The sequence below is a fragment of the Pezoporus flaviventris genome, unplaced genomic scaffold (assembly GCF_033815535.1).
Source record: "Pezoporus flaviventris isolate CSIRO_AGI_PZ_B2104156 unplaced genomic scaffold, CSIRO_AGI_Pfla_v1 ptg000025l, whole genome shotgun sequence".
NCBI classification, from domain to species: Eukaryota; Metazoa; Chordata; class Aves; order Psittaciformes; family Psittacidae; genus Pezoporus; species Pezoporus flaviventris.
The window spans coordinates 773,298-787,000 of NW_026892573.1; positions in this window are offsets into that span (position 1 = coordinate 773,298).

Here is a 13,703-nt window from a genome sequence, read left to right on the forward strand (position 1 = left end):
CTTCTTTAGTAATGAATCTTGGAGTACAACCCATCAGTGTTGCTCCTGAAAGACAACCACCGAGGCAGAGAAACCACAAAGAGTGGTTTGAAATGAAAAATTGAATGAGAACTTTCCACCACTTTAAAAGTGGAATTGATTATGATGAATTTATCTCCAAGGTGCCTGGGCACTGCATTAAAAATGCTTAGACAGAAAAAAATATGATCCCTCTGTGCAGTTGGTGGCACCTTTCCATTTCATGCAGCAGCATCATGGTCAGATAACTGGAATACTATCTTCCTATCTATCCTTGAATCCACTGACATTGTGGAGAATCAGAGGGAATTGTAACTATAGTATTAAAAGAATTCTTTTCACTTCAGGAGTAACAGGTTCCAACCTGTAAACCCACGCTGCAGATTATCTGCTTAAGCCTCAGGATGGTAGAGTGGAAGAAGCAGCTTTCTCCCTGCTCCCTCTGCAGGGAACATGGGGCATCTCTGGTCCATAAGGAACAGAATTAGCTCTCATTAACTTCAGCTCCAGAATACAATTTTCTATTCCTTGATTACCAAATCCCCAAAGAGGGATGAAAAGTTTTTATTTCTCTCAGAAGGAATGCAATATGGTAAATCTTTCCACAAGCTAATAAACAGTTAAAATTTGATAACACCAAGACAGAACATCAAAATCAGCAGGCAAGAATAAATTAAGCCCTTCCTGTGAAAGGCTGTGCAGGATCATTTCTTCTCTTTCCATCTCCAATATCTTTAATACTAAATACACAAACCTATATTAAAATCAAGTTAGAACTGCTTTTAATTAGATAAACCAAGAAGATTCATCATTCATCCTGCACCTTTAGGATGCTTTGACTAGCACAGTTTCAGCACCTTGTGTCAAAGAATTAACCTGTCCCATTTCTTAACTCAGAAAAAACGTCAGGTATATGAACACAGATGGCCCAAATAAGGACCCAATCCTATGAGGTCCCTTGCATGTCCTCACAAGTACTCATCATCCTCAGACTGCACAAAATCATTACAAGCAGAGGGTTACTATAGCTTTTTGGGATCATGCCCTAATGAATAAAATATACAAAGGTGACTTGAACAAAATCCTCTCCTAAATGCTGACAAAGGTAAAATAAAATATTCCTCTTAGGACATTTTCCTGGCAGAACAGCCTGACCCCTGTGTGAGTGGCTTTGAGAAGGGAATGGGAAATGCTTTAACTAACCAATTCAAGCAACTGAACTTTTGGGTAATTTTTTGCCAAATGATTGGTGTGTTGCACATATATACAGCAGATACATCTCACATCACTGTAAAGTTTTAGATATGTGTAAAATACCTTTTTAACTTCAAGCAACTTGCATGCAAACTGCACTGTTAATTGTTATTGTAGTAATCAAAGTGCCCTGAACTCTTACCTCCCTGCAAATCTGATGTTCCAGCAAAGGGAATGGTTCTTCTTAAAGTGATATTATTTTACCCATACAATGTAGTTCATTAAACTTTCCTTTTGCCCCCTTGTTCTTAGACTTTGAAAGGAGACTACAGCAATCTGATCCAGCAGCTACTAAGAAGAAATCAAAGGCTCCTGTTGACTTCAGTGTTTGCTGGAGACAGCTCCTAAATGGCATGACTCAAAGTTCTCCTCTAGCCTGGAGGCAGCTATACAGCTGGTATTGTGGGGCTTTATTGTCTCATTGCTTCCCGCTCCAATCTGTGCAGTTTTTAAGTGTAATTATTTTCTAATTGCCAGCCCAAAAATACAATGCTGAAAAGGTGAATTGAATTCCTGCCTGAAATTTCCACCAGAAAAAATGACCCTGCAATCAGATTTCACATAACAGTTATGTGTTGCCATCACAAGGAAGGGGAGGGGAGGGGAGAAAGGAGAGAGGAGAGGAGAGGAGAGGAGAGGAGAGGAGAGGAGAGGAGAGGAGAGGAGAGGAGAGGAGAGGAGAGGAGAGGAGAGGAGAGGAGAGGAGAGGAGAAGAGAAAAGAGAAGAGAAGGGAAAAGAGAAGAGAAAGAAGAGAGAAGAGAAGAGAAGGGAAGGGAAGGGAAGGGAAGGGAAGGGAAGGGAAGGGAAGGGAAGGGAAGGGAAGGGAAGGGAAGGGAAGGGAAGGGAAGGGAAGGGAAGGGAAGGGAAGGGAAGGGAAGGGAAGGGAAGGGAAGGGAAGAGAAGAGAAAGAAGAGAAGAGAAGAGAAGAGAAGAGAAGAGAAGAGAAGAGAAGAGAAGAGAAGAGAAGAGAAGAGAAGAGAAGAGAGAAGAGAAGAGAAGAGAAGAGAAGAGAAGAGAAGAGAAGAGAAGAGAAGAGAAGAGAAGAGAAGAGAAGAGAAGAGAAGAGAAGAGAAGAGAAGAGAAAGAAGAGAAGAGAAAAAAGAGAAAAGAGAAGAGAAGAGAAGAGAAGAGAAGAGAAGAGAAGAGAAGAGAAGAGAAGAGAAGAGAAGAGAAGAGAGAAGGGAAGAGGAGTCAGGATGGATCTCATATGCTTCTCATTTTCCTTAAATGAGCAACAGACATTAAGTCCACTCAACAGAAGACTCACAGAAGGCAGCATTCCAGTTTGCAGCTGAACCAACGAGGGACAGAGCAATGGGCAAACAATTTTGAAGGCCACATCCCAGGTCTTCATGTTGCTTGTTCTGTAAACACCCAAACTGTGCATGGGTGTGTTGGCATGGGTAAACTTGTTTCAGGGACAGTTTAACAATTATATAGTATGGGTGATCTTGGGCCAATGTCTCAGCCCATGCCATGACCCCTTGTAGAGTACTACTGTATTCAGAGACACTGTGAATTTGTAATCCACTCTTTAGCATTCTTATAAAAGCAAAGGATGTTAGCACACATTTTCTGCCTATCCAATGCCAACTCAGATGTATGTTACAGACCAGGAGCAGGAAATCTCTGAGTGAAAGTTTCTCCTTATCACTGAGATTCATTATGCTGGACAGAACTAACTCCTATCTTTAACATACATCAAGTTGTTAGAGCACAGCACAGTACCTAACCTTACCAAGAAACTGTCAGCTTTGTTGGCAAGTGATAGTCACCACCAATAGTTTATGTGTATGGTCACCACTAACAAGAGAGTTAATCACAGTAAAGTGAAATTAACATGAAATGCCTGACTTGTCTCATTCACATTCATTTGACAGTGGCATATGCTCCTGCTTTACACATGAAAGCTTAATTGCAACATTTCAGGTGTCAAAACAGTTAATTATATAAAAATGAGGCCCAGAAGCCTGTGGTATGACACTATGCTTCCCTGGGAGATGTCATGCACAAAAGAAGATGCTTATTGTTAGCAACATCAGACTGAGGAGAGCAGAGCACTGCCGCTGAAATCTAGAGTCCCTGCACACAGTTCAGCTATAATGGAGAGCAAAATGCACTTTAAACAAATTGGTCTCCCTCATAAAAAACTGAAAGGAAAGTTCTTTTTTTGCCTTGAACAATGTACAATCTCTTGTGCGGGCTTCGTATCACCTAACTTCAGATGTTGCTGATGTAAAAAACCCCAGCAGAGATTATCATTTATCCCAGCTTTTCTTTATCACTCATCCTGGCTTTCCTTCTATATAGAACAGGCCAATTTGAACTCTTTCAACTGCATACGTTAAGAAGAGGGAAAGCAGTGTGCAGCCATGCCTCTTCCCTCCTTTGACTAGAAAGAGAGCCTGAAGGGACCAGCTCAGGTGTGGGCAGATGAATCTGAACATTTGCAAATGATTAGAGAAACCAGTGTGCTACCTACGTCTAGAACAAAGGGGATGGAGCCCCTGCTCCATCAGTGGGGTTCTGGAAGGGAGATTTCAATGAATTCAGAGATTTTCATGGTAAAATTATCTGTGGATCTGATCCAAAGAAAGTAAGAGTTAAAGGTGGCATTTCCTAAAAAAAAATCTGTAGAGGAAAAAGGTATCAGATACAAATATGAGTCACGAACTTCACATTCTTTGTTCTTTCTTTCCAGGCTTGAAAGGGCAGCTGCCTCTCCCACTCACAAAAGGAGGAGGTGAACCAAGTCCTCTTGCCAGAAAATTCTCTCCTTGAAAGGCATTAACACAACTTTAATTCCTCCCAGAACCTAAAAAAAGAAAAAAAAAAAAAGAAGTCCTGGTCAATTCTCTTTGCCAGGACTCTTCTGTCCCAAAGGCTGAAGTCCTAATCACGATCCAAAGTGTATGTTTTCATCTGGACCTTAGACTACAGTGTTGTCTGTGGTCTCAAGGATTTTTTTTCTGCTCAGTTTAGTCCTTGAAATTAAATTCCCACCTTTGACCCATTCACTCATTAAGCCTATGGCAAGACAAAAATTCACTTAAAACCAACCCATCAGCAAAGCAGCAGGTTGAAGAAAACAGCACCATAATTTTTTATAGCAATCACATGACAAGCAGATGCCTTCTTTTGCTTGTCTGTATGTTTCTGTGCCTTGAATCAGTATTTGTCGGTACAAAGCTATTCATGTCCTGGACTATATTTGTAATAAGCAAATTCTGCAAATGTCTTGGCTTTACACCTGCCTGAAGTCACCTATGGAATCTGTTTGCCACCCCATATTCTACAACTATGAAAATTCCCACTTAAAAATAATAGATATGAAATGTACAGTGCAAGGGTACTGTCACCTCAGGATTTGGATGACAAGAACAGCTTCATCTTGTGGGTTTATAATATGACTCCAGGTTCTTTATAAAGATAAAGAGAAGATACATTATAAGTGTTACACAGCAAAGGACTTGCTATCATTGTTTTTTAGAGACTTTATCTCAGAAACCTCTGTGGACATAACAGCATAAATTACTTAAGCTTGCAAAAACAACGACATCTCAGAATGATGACCTCCCACTTTCACCTATATCTCACCTCATTAAAGCTACATGCAAAACTGCACAATCCCCAGCCACCATATTCCAAGATGCTTCATAGGTGCAGCAGCACCCCAAAAGCCTCTGGCTTTATGGCAGATTTGCCTCATCTCAGGGAATGCAAAGGGGGATTGTCCAGGGTCATGTTCCAAAAGGATGAAAAGTGCCACTTTTGCACAGCTTGCTTCTGAAAGGCAGAGCTGCTATCAGGCAGCAAAATACCTGGTGTAGCTATGCTCTTATTTTAGTAATGGGAAAAGTAAAATGCACAATCCTCCAAGATTGATGCAGACTCATGGCACCAAGACAAAAAGCAGTGAGATTTTATTCCAAAGCAAAGATCTTTGTATTATTGAAGACAGAGAAACCTTTATGCCAGCAGCTCACAAAAACCATGAGATTTCCCAGAGATAACTGGAATAATATTAAGGGAACATAGCAGAACAACACAAAGCACCTCTGATCCCTGAAGGGGAATGGAGGGACTTACCTGTATCTAGCACACTACATACTCCTCTGCCTACTGTGGAAGTGATTTAGTTCTGTAAACATGTCTAGCACCCAGCTGATCTCTCTGCTGCTTGTCCAGTTGTGTAAACATCTCTAGTACCCAGTGTCCTTTGGCAAGGAACTCAGCCCTTTTATTCCCCTTCATCTCCTTTTGTGTATTTTGAGCCTGAGTCCTACTGACACCGTGTGAAGGCCCTGATTCTTGTGTTGCAGGCACAGCACCAGCCTCACTGGCAGTTTAGAAAGAGCTGCACGCTCCAAAGGATCAGCAATTCATCATCATTTCCAGAAAGAAGCGTAAGACCAGTGGTTGTGATTGCTGCCTCTTTCCTAAGGGCAATAGAGGAATGTGTCTGTCAACCTGACATGGCATCTCATGTAAGTTAGCACCAACTGCTACCCTGCTCAGCTCATATGTATGGTATTAATAATACCGACTGCAGTGACAATGGCAGACCATAAGTGACTACAAGGAGCTAGAGTGTGGGTGAAAAAACTTGTGTGTGCCAACAGTATCTAACAAGAATTATGTTTTGGGTAAAAACAGAGTAGTCTTTTGGAGGTGGCACTGGAGTACTGGCTTTCTCAGCTGTGGACTGTTGTTTCATGAGCAGCTGGGAAAAGATTAACTTATCTTTATGAGTGTATTTGCATTTAATAGAAGACAGTGAAAGGAAGGATACCCCATCTGGAGTACAGCATCCAGCTCTGGAGTCCTCAGTACAGTAACCTGTTGGAGTAGGTCCAGAGGAGAGCCACAAAGATGATCAGAGGGGCTGGAACACCTCCTTGTGAAGAAAGTCTGAGAGTTGGGCTTGTTCAGCCTGGAGAAGAGAAGGCTTTTTGGAGATCTTATTGCAGCCTGTAAGTACTTAAAGGAGACTTACAAGAAAATGGGAACAGACATTTTAAAAGGGCCTGTTGTTATGAGACAAGGAGTAATGGTTTTAAACTGAGACTAGATATAAGGAAGAAATTATTTATGGTTGGCATCATGAAACACTGGAACAGGTTGCTCAGGTAGGTGGTAGATGCTCCCTGCCTGGAAACATTCAAGGTCAGGCTAGATGAGGCCCTGAGAAACACAAGGACGTCCCTGCTTATGGCAGGGGGGTTGGACTAGGTGTCCAACCTAAATCTAAATGGTTTATGTTGTTTCTTTCCAAACTAAACCATTCTGATTCTATAAACAGACTGCCCTAAGAAAAAGGAGAGATTAGGGTGTCCCATAGGGTCCATAGAGGAGGATGCTAAGTCAATCCCCAGAACAATTCAGTGACTATATCCTAGTGCAAGTAAACAGGAGACAGTGATAAGCTAGATACACAGTCAAGTCCACAACTGAATTGGCATAACACAGTTAGGTGGATAATGCTTACCAACAGAAGAATAATAACCAAACCAATAACCAGTGGGGTTCTGGAAGGGAGATTTCAATGAATTCAGAGATTTTCATGGTAAAATTATCTGTGGATCTGATCCAAAGAAAGTAAGAGTTAAAGGTGGCATTTCCTAAAAAAAAAATCTGTAGAGGAAAAAGGTATCAGATACAAATATGAGTAAGCTGGATTGAACACCCCCCCCCCCCCCAATGAAAATAAACAATGTAATATGAGGTTCAGCTAATAAGGCACATGCAAGATAGCAAGAAATAATTGGTTTATAAGAATACTGACATTAACACAAAGATTAGGAAAAATGTTGGTCTGGTATTCAGTGGAGAAGGAAAGGTATCAAGAGACAACTTCAGGAGAGCTCTTTAACTTTCTTTGCATACCTTCACTAGAAAGCGAAACTCTGATCAAAAGGCTGTCAGTTCATAGGTGCAAGTAGGGGACAAGACCTCATTTCTGAATAGGGAAACACAAGCTGGGGAGCTTTAAAGGCATAAAGCAGTTAAAAACTTTCACATCATCTGGGTCTCAGGACTTTTATTCCAGTTCATTCAGGGAGCATCACTGAGAACTCCTAAGGGTTCAGAAGGTGCAGAAAGGATAGGAAATGGTGATTATGGTACCTAACGAAAAAAAAGAGAGAAGCCATAAAGTAATACCTTAGAATGTCATACACCCTGTTACCATGTGGCATTTCACAGTGTGTTTCATAACGTTCCCACAGGAGAACATGGACAACACAAAATAGCTGCAAATGGTTATGAAGCTGGTTAGAAGAATGAATTCTGTTGTAGGCAGAAATAATCTTTTGTGCAAATAGAAAAAAAAAACACAAAAACTTTAAGTAGCTATTTTGAAAAAGCACTGAGGAGTTTTGTAGAACAAAAACAAATACAAGTGAACAACAGCAAGCTGTCCCAAAAAGGAGCAGTCGTCCTACAGGGACTTATAGATACTTGCACAGCATGACACACCAAGTTTTTTATTCTGTCCTGGAAAGTTGTGTCCAGTTTTTCAGCACTGCATTTGATAGTAAATCCAGGCATAAATCCTGAGAGGAGCAAGGAGAATAGTCAGAGTTCTAGCAAATGACCCAGAAGGAAAGATTGAAAGATTTGGGCTAAGTTACCTAAAAAATATGAGAACGGATGCAAAATAAACTAGGCAAAAGGATCACAAACAAAAGGAATACTCTGTTCTTGATGCCTTTGATGGTCAGGATGAAAGTCACAGACAAACTGAAGTGACAGCAATTCAGACAGACAATAAAGAGAACTTCCCAGCCATATGGAGAAGGGCAGTGATTCCACTGCATGCACCCCTTGTTGACAGAGGATGTGCAGTTCCCACATTGCATGTCTTTTAGCTGCTTAGTCAAGTATCTATCAGGATTTCCATAATTAGGGTTGAACCTGCCTTATGGCAGGGTGATGGATTAAGTAAGCGAACGCTGAAGATCTCTTCTTGCCCTCTAATTTTTTTGTCCACCTGAGAAAAGAAGAGTTTTATCCTTCATGATACAATAGTCACAGTAACCCTCTGACACTTAAGCCGATCTGCCAGTGCTAATACCGAGATGTGTGGCACACATGCTATTCTTCCTCTGGAACCAAACCATGATATTTAAACACCCTGAGCTAAGCAGATGTGATGCTAATGCAGAGCCCTGTCTGTGTCATGCGAATACTCTGAAGGAAATGGGAAGAGAGAGGTCTACTTCTGTCAGAAGAGGCAGCACATGGTCCTGCACCCCACCTATGGCAAAGGCTTTTACTGAATTCAGCTCAAATACCTGAAGGTAAGAGTGGAGGTTTCAATTTCTGTACTAATTTTGGCCTGCTAAAATTACTTTCTTTTTCTTTATGAAGCTCAGTATGAGCAAAAGGCCGCAAGAAAAAGGGTTTCTCTGAAACAAAAGAAACAAAGGATAAGACAGTAATAGAGCTCTGACCAACATCTAATCCTGTTCAGACAAATCTGTTATTTTGGATATTTAAAGAAAAAAACCTGTCTACTTGACAAACCAGAGTGGTTCCAAAAAAACGATTACAACCTGTCGTATCAGGTCAGCCTGAAAAGAGTTTCCATCAGCCGATGATTCTATAAATTACATTTAGAGTCACTTCATTTTGCTGCCTGAAGCAGCAAAGACCAGGGCAAAATGAACAGTGACAAAAATGTGCAGGTTTTACACAGTGGGTTTGTAAAGAATAATATGGAGATGGGGATGAACTTGATTGAATCACAATGAAAGATTAATTGTGTGACGTGTGAGTAATTGGTTAATGGGAGTGGGTCAGCACCTGGTGTCTGATGGTTTGAAAAGAGGATAAGAATGCAGCTTCAGCTATTTGAAAAGGTTTTGCAGGCCGAAATGTTCCCAGATCTGTAACTTGCAGAGTCTGAGAAATTGCATAAATCTAAATGTAAATTACAGAGTCGTCTGATAGGCAGAGATACTTTTTGCTTTGAGACTAATATTCATTTTGTTGGTGTTTGAGGCACAGAGGGGCCAGAATGGGCATCCAGAAGGGAAAAATGTGGCCTGGGCAAATGAATCTGAATGAAATGTGATGCATTAATCTGGAAGTAATTAAAAAGAAAGTTCATGGGGAAGCCTTGTTAATGACTACTCGGTGTGTAACAGAGAGCCATTATGATAATATGGGATAGTAAAAAATGAGGCCTTGTCTGCTCTGCAAGGACATTCAAGAATGAGTGACACTTTTCTCATGAAAAGAAGGATTGCCCCATTGTCCTTCACCAACATTTTCTCTGCCTTGTCAACAGCCTGCCTGGCTATTGCCCTTCACTGCAGAGCTGGCTGCATTTCAGTTGTATGCTTTGGAAAGCTAATGTATAAACTCAGAGCAACTCTAAGAAAATTATCATGTAAAGATTACTCCATTTGATATTTGATAACTGACTTTCCAAGATTTCTCAGGAAGCCTTTGGGGTTTTTTGTTTGTTTTTTTTCCTTACTACATTATTGTAAGTCCACATCATATCTGTGGGAAATAAAAACATTCCAGGTGATCCAAACCAATTTTCTTTAAGCATTACAGAACACAGTCTTTGCTATATTTGGTGTTGTTGGGGCTGAAGATGTCCATCTCAACATCTTTCAGAGACGGGATTTTAGATCTGGACTCCCCCATTTGACTACGCTAATAAAAAGTAGCATCTTAGTTCTCGTACTACAGGTAAGAACCTACCACTTTATTTGATCACAACAGTATTAAGAAAGCAAGGCATGAGGGATAAAATTAGAAAAAGCCAGTTCCAAAATTCCTTACAAGTACCAAAGGACATAAAAGCAAATTAAAAAAAGGTTTTACAAATAAAACAGAAGTGTGAAAAAGACAAAGGAAAATATAGGCTGATTATTCAAATCAGAGGAGAGAAATAACTAATGGTATAGAGATATCTGAAAAATTTAATCTCTTTTTGTATCAGTCTTCATAAAAAGATTATGTGTGATCAGCTACTCAGGGTAATGGTTTTACAAGGAAATAGAAAGAGGCTAGGAGAGGGATAGAATAAAGATATAACACTTAAATAGTTTAGATGAATTCTTGTCAGTATCTCTCAAAGAAATGCCTCCTAAGGTGTTGAAGAAGCAAGTCAAAGCAGACTCTGAACTGTAAATTCATGATCTTCAGGAACTTGTGGCTACAATGAAGGTCCAAGTGATCAAGATGAAAGTAAATATACCCCCCATCTGATTAAATAAAGAGACCCTGGGGAATCAAGATTAATTCAATTTTTATACATGGCGACACACAAGAACAAATTACTACATAGCAACTTACAAGCACTGAAAGTAGCATTCCTGACCCTTGCTATCTCCTTAGACATAATCACGCAGCAGGCAAGTCTGGGGTGACAGTTTGCAGGCTGGATGGTGGGGAAGAGGACAACAAACTAACGTGTCCCTTTCAGGAGCAGGTGCCAAGCACGGGCCATCTCCAGGCCACTTACAACAAGCTCCTGGACCATGAGCAGTTTGGTGGACACTGGCTTAAGGGCAGAAGCTAGAAAGGACAGCCAAGATAGAGCTGTGAAGAATAAACTGCGGCAGACCTATCTGATTTCTCTGATGGGATTTGGTGGATCAGAGAGGGTAGCCAGATCTTTTGAGACACTCTGACTTTACTGGGCTACTAACATTAATCCAGATGATTTGGGTTTTTTTTTCAGCAAACTGCATGTAATTTTATCTAAATGAAATTACTATGAGGTATCTACATAGCTGTTCAAGAAGGCCTCAACCAGTGAGTAGCTGTAAGTAATGCACTGATAAAATGGAGAGAACATTTTGCTCCAGATTCTGAGAGACTGATCATGGATCCACTTCTATGCCAGCTTTACTTCAAGCTGGTTGGATTACAGAAGAGGTTACAGTTGGAAAACGTACAGATGGTACCTGGCTATGAGGCCTTGCAAGCATTTGGGATAATAGGATTAAAGTCTTAAATTGGAGACCTAGTATGAAGTAATCATGATGCTATTAAATAAACAACAAAGGGTAATAGTTAAAAAGATTAAGCTTGATTAATCCAGTAGTGTACTGTCAAGCAATCCTAATGTGAGACACCAAATTACCTTTTTATTTGCACTTTTTTGCATTTTGGGATGTATTCATAGTCACTTTTATGTAACCATACACAAGACATTGTACCCTATGTGACCGCGCTCCACCTAGATCACCATGTCCAGCTTCATGCAGCACAGTTCAATAGAGAGTTGGAATGCATACAGAATAGCCAGTGAAAAACAGCCAGTTGAAACAACAGAGACAACACTCCTGAAAACACAGGATCTGTCAGGAATTGTTAAAGGACTCTCTGTCTGAACAAATAGATTGAGAGGAAATAGCATATGATATGTATATGTTTGTATATCCACAGAGATACTCATTCTAGATGTATATACTTTATGCTGTCTTATACATACACATATGAACACACACAAAAGGAGAAATGCCAGTCATTGTCCAGATTCACTAAAAGGAAAGACTGGGTGCAACCACCGCAGTCCACAGCATGGAAAAAGTGGATTTGGATATCGCTGAGTTACTAGGTTACGATAGAAGTGGTGGACTTCCCACCGTGCCCACAGACCGGAGTAGGTGAGGGAACAGCTTGCCTTGAAAGACAAGTCAAGAGAGAATATGCATTCCTCTGGTACCTTTTTAATAATAAAAACCTGAGAGCATGCTGCATGGCACTGACACAATGGAACATATGTACAATACAGACTTTGGCAATGCACCGTGCAGAGTGCTGTAAGAGATTTTTAAGACAGGTATGACTGTCCTAAGCAGAGAAGCAGCTAATCATGAAATATAGTGGTCTTCTGTTAAAAGGGGAGGGGGGGGGGGAATAAAGCAGTCTGCATCCCTAGTGCAACAAGGACATTTCCCATTGTTAAGCTGAATTTTACTTTACTTGTAGTTTCTTTTTTCTTTCATCCTTTGTATCTATTCCTCTGACATATGAAGCCTGGATAATTACACTTGTAATCTGTCTCATTAAAAAGACAGTCTAGTTTCATGGGATGAATCAAGTGTCATGGGACAAACCAGGGTGGAGACAAAAAACTGGGATGTACTGCTTCTGTAGAAAATGACAGATCAGTCTAAGGCAGTTTGCAGCGACCTGAGTCTTGAACAGGTTCAGAGGCTGGTGAATACACATTGCAGGGAGCCAGCACAGGATGTTTCTGCTGCAAGTTTTCACCCTTGGAGATGAAAAATGCCAGACAATGAGAGGGCAACAGCTACACCTTAACTCCCATCATCAAGGATTTTCAAGGGAAAGGTTAGGCAAACATCAATGCTAGCAAGTCTAGGTACGGTGAACTCTTCCTCAGAGCAGGAGAATGAACACACTTCCTGACTTACATTTGTCTCACTAACCTACCATGTGGCACTTTACAGGACTGGCAAAAACACCTCCAGGACCTTGTACCAGTCCAACCCTTCCAACAGTCCCCCAGGCTTCCTCTGTGGTCCTGCCTGGCTGATTTTTGTACCCTGAGAGGGTCCTTGTTAAATGAAGGAACTCGTTGCTAATTAACAATATACACATTTTTATACCAAAGTACCTTTCACTCAGCCACACTAGGAAAGCAATAACCTTCTTCCCAGCTGATCTAAATTGGTCTTTGGGTTGTTTTTACCCTGAGGACAAAATGAATTGGTCTTCTTCCTACATGTTCTCCTGGATATGCACTTTACATTTTTACGCCCTGTGAGATCCGTATCTCTGCTTGAATGAACTGATGAGCTGGCACTGACTATTTCCAGACTTCGGGTGCAAACCAGATGCCAATTGAGTTCTCATTTTTGTAACTGATCTCTGCCTTTCTCCTTGCAAAAGCAAGGTAAATATGTTTTTATTTTTCCTTTTTTTTTTTTATGACATAGGGAAAAGCATGTATCCCCATGTCATCTAACATATGCACAAACAGTGGAAGGAGCCCATTCACTAGAGTTTTCAATCCAGCTCTGCTCTGTTACAGCGCATCTTCACAGATCGTAGCAGCTCACATCTGCTGTGGAGATTGTTGAGCTCCACTGGTCCCTGGTAATGCCTCACTTCCATCATCTCTGAGCAGCACAACAGATACATTTCATTTTCTTCAGATCCATCTGACTTCCTCTTCTTCCAGCCTGGCTCCAGTAAGTTTTCAGAAGATATTTTTGCCTTTCCACCCCCTCCCTAGGTATCCAGTTTTTAGCCATTTTGGCCATTAATTTGGGTTACAAAATCTGTGGTGGATGATCTCCCCAGAAACATGAATTCTTGTCAGCCAGTCTTCCCATTTTGTCTATTTGCATCGGTTTGTCGTGTTGTGAGCAGACATTGTAAAGCTTAAGTCAGACTTCCAGTGCTGTGTCCTTTCCAGTGCTGCTACCAAAGC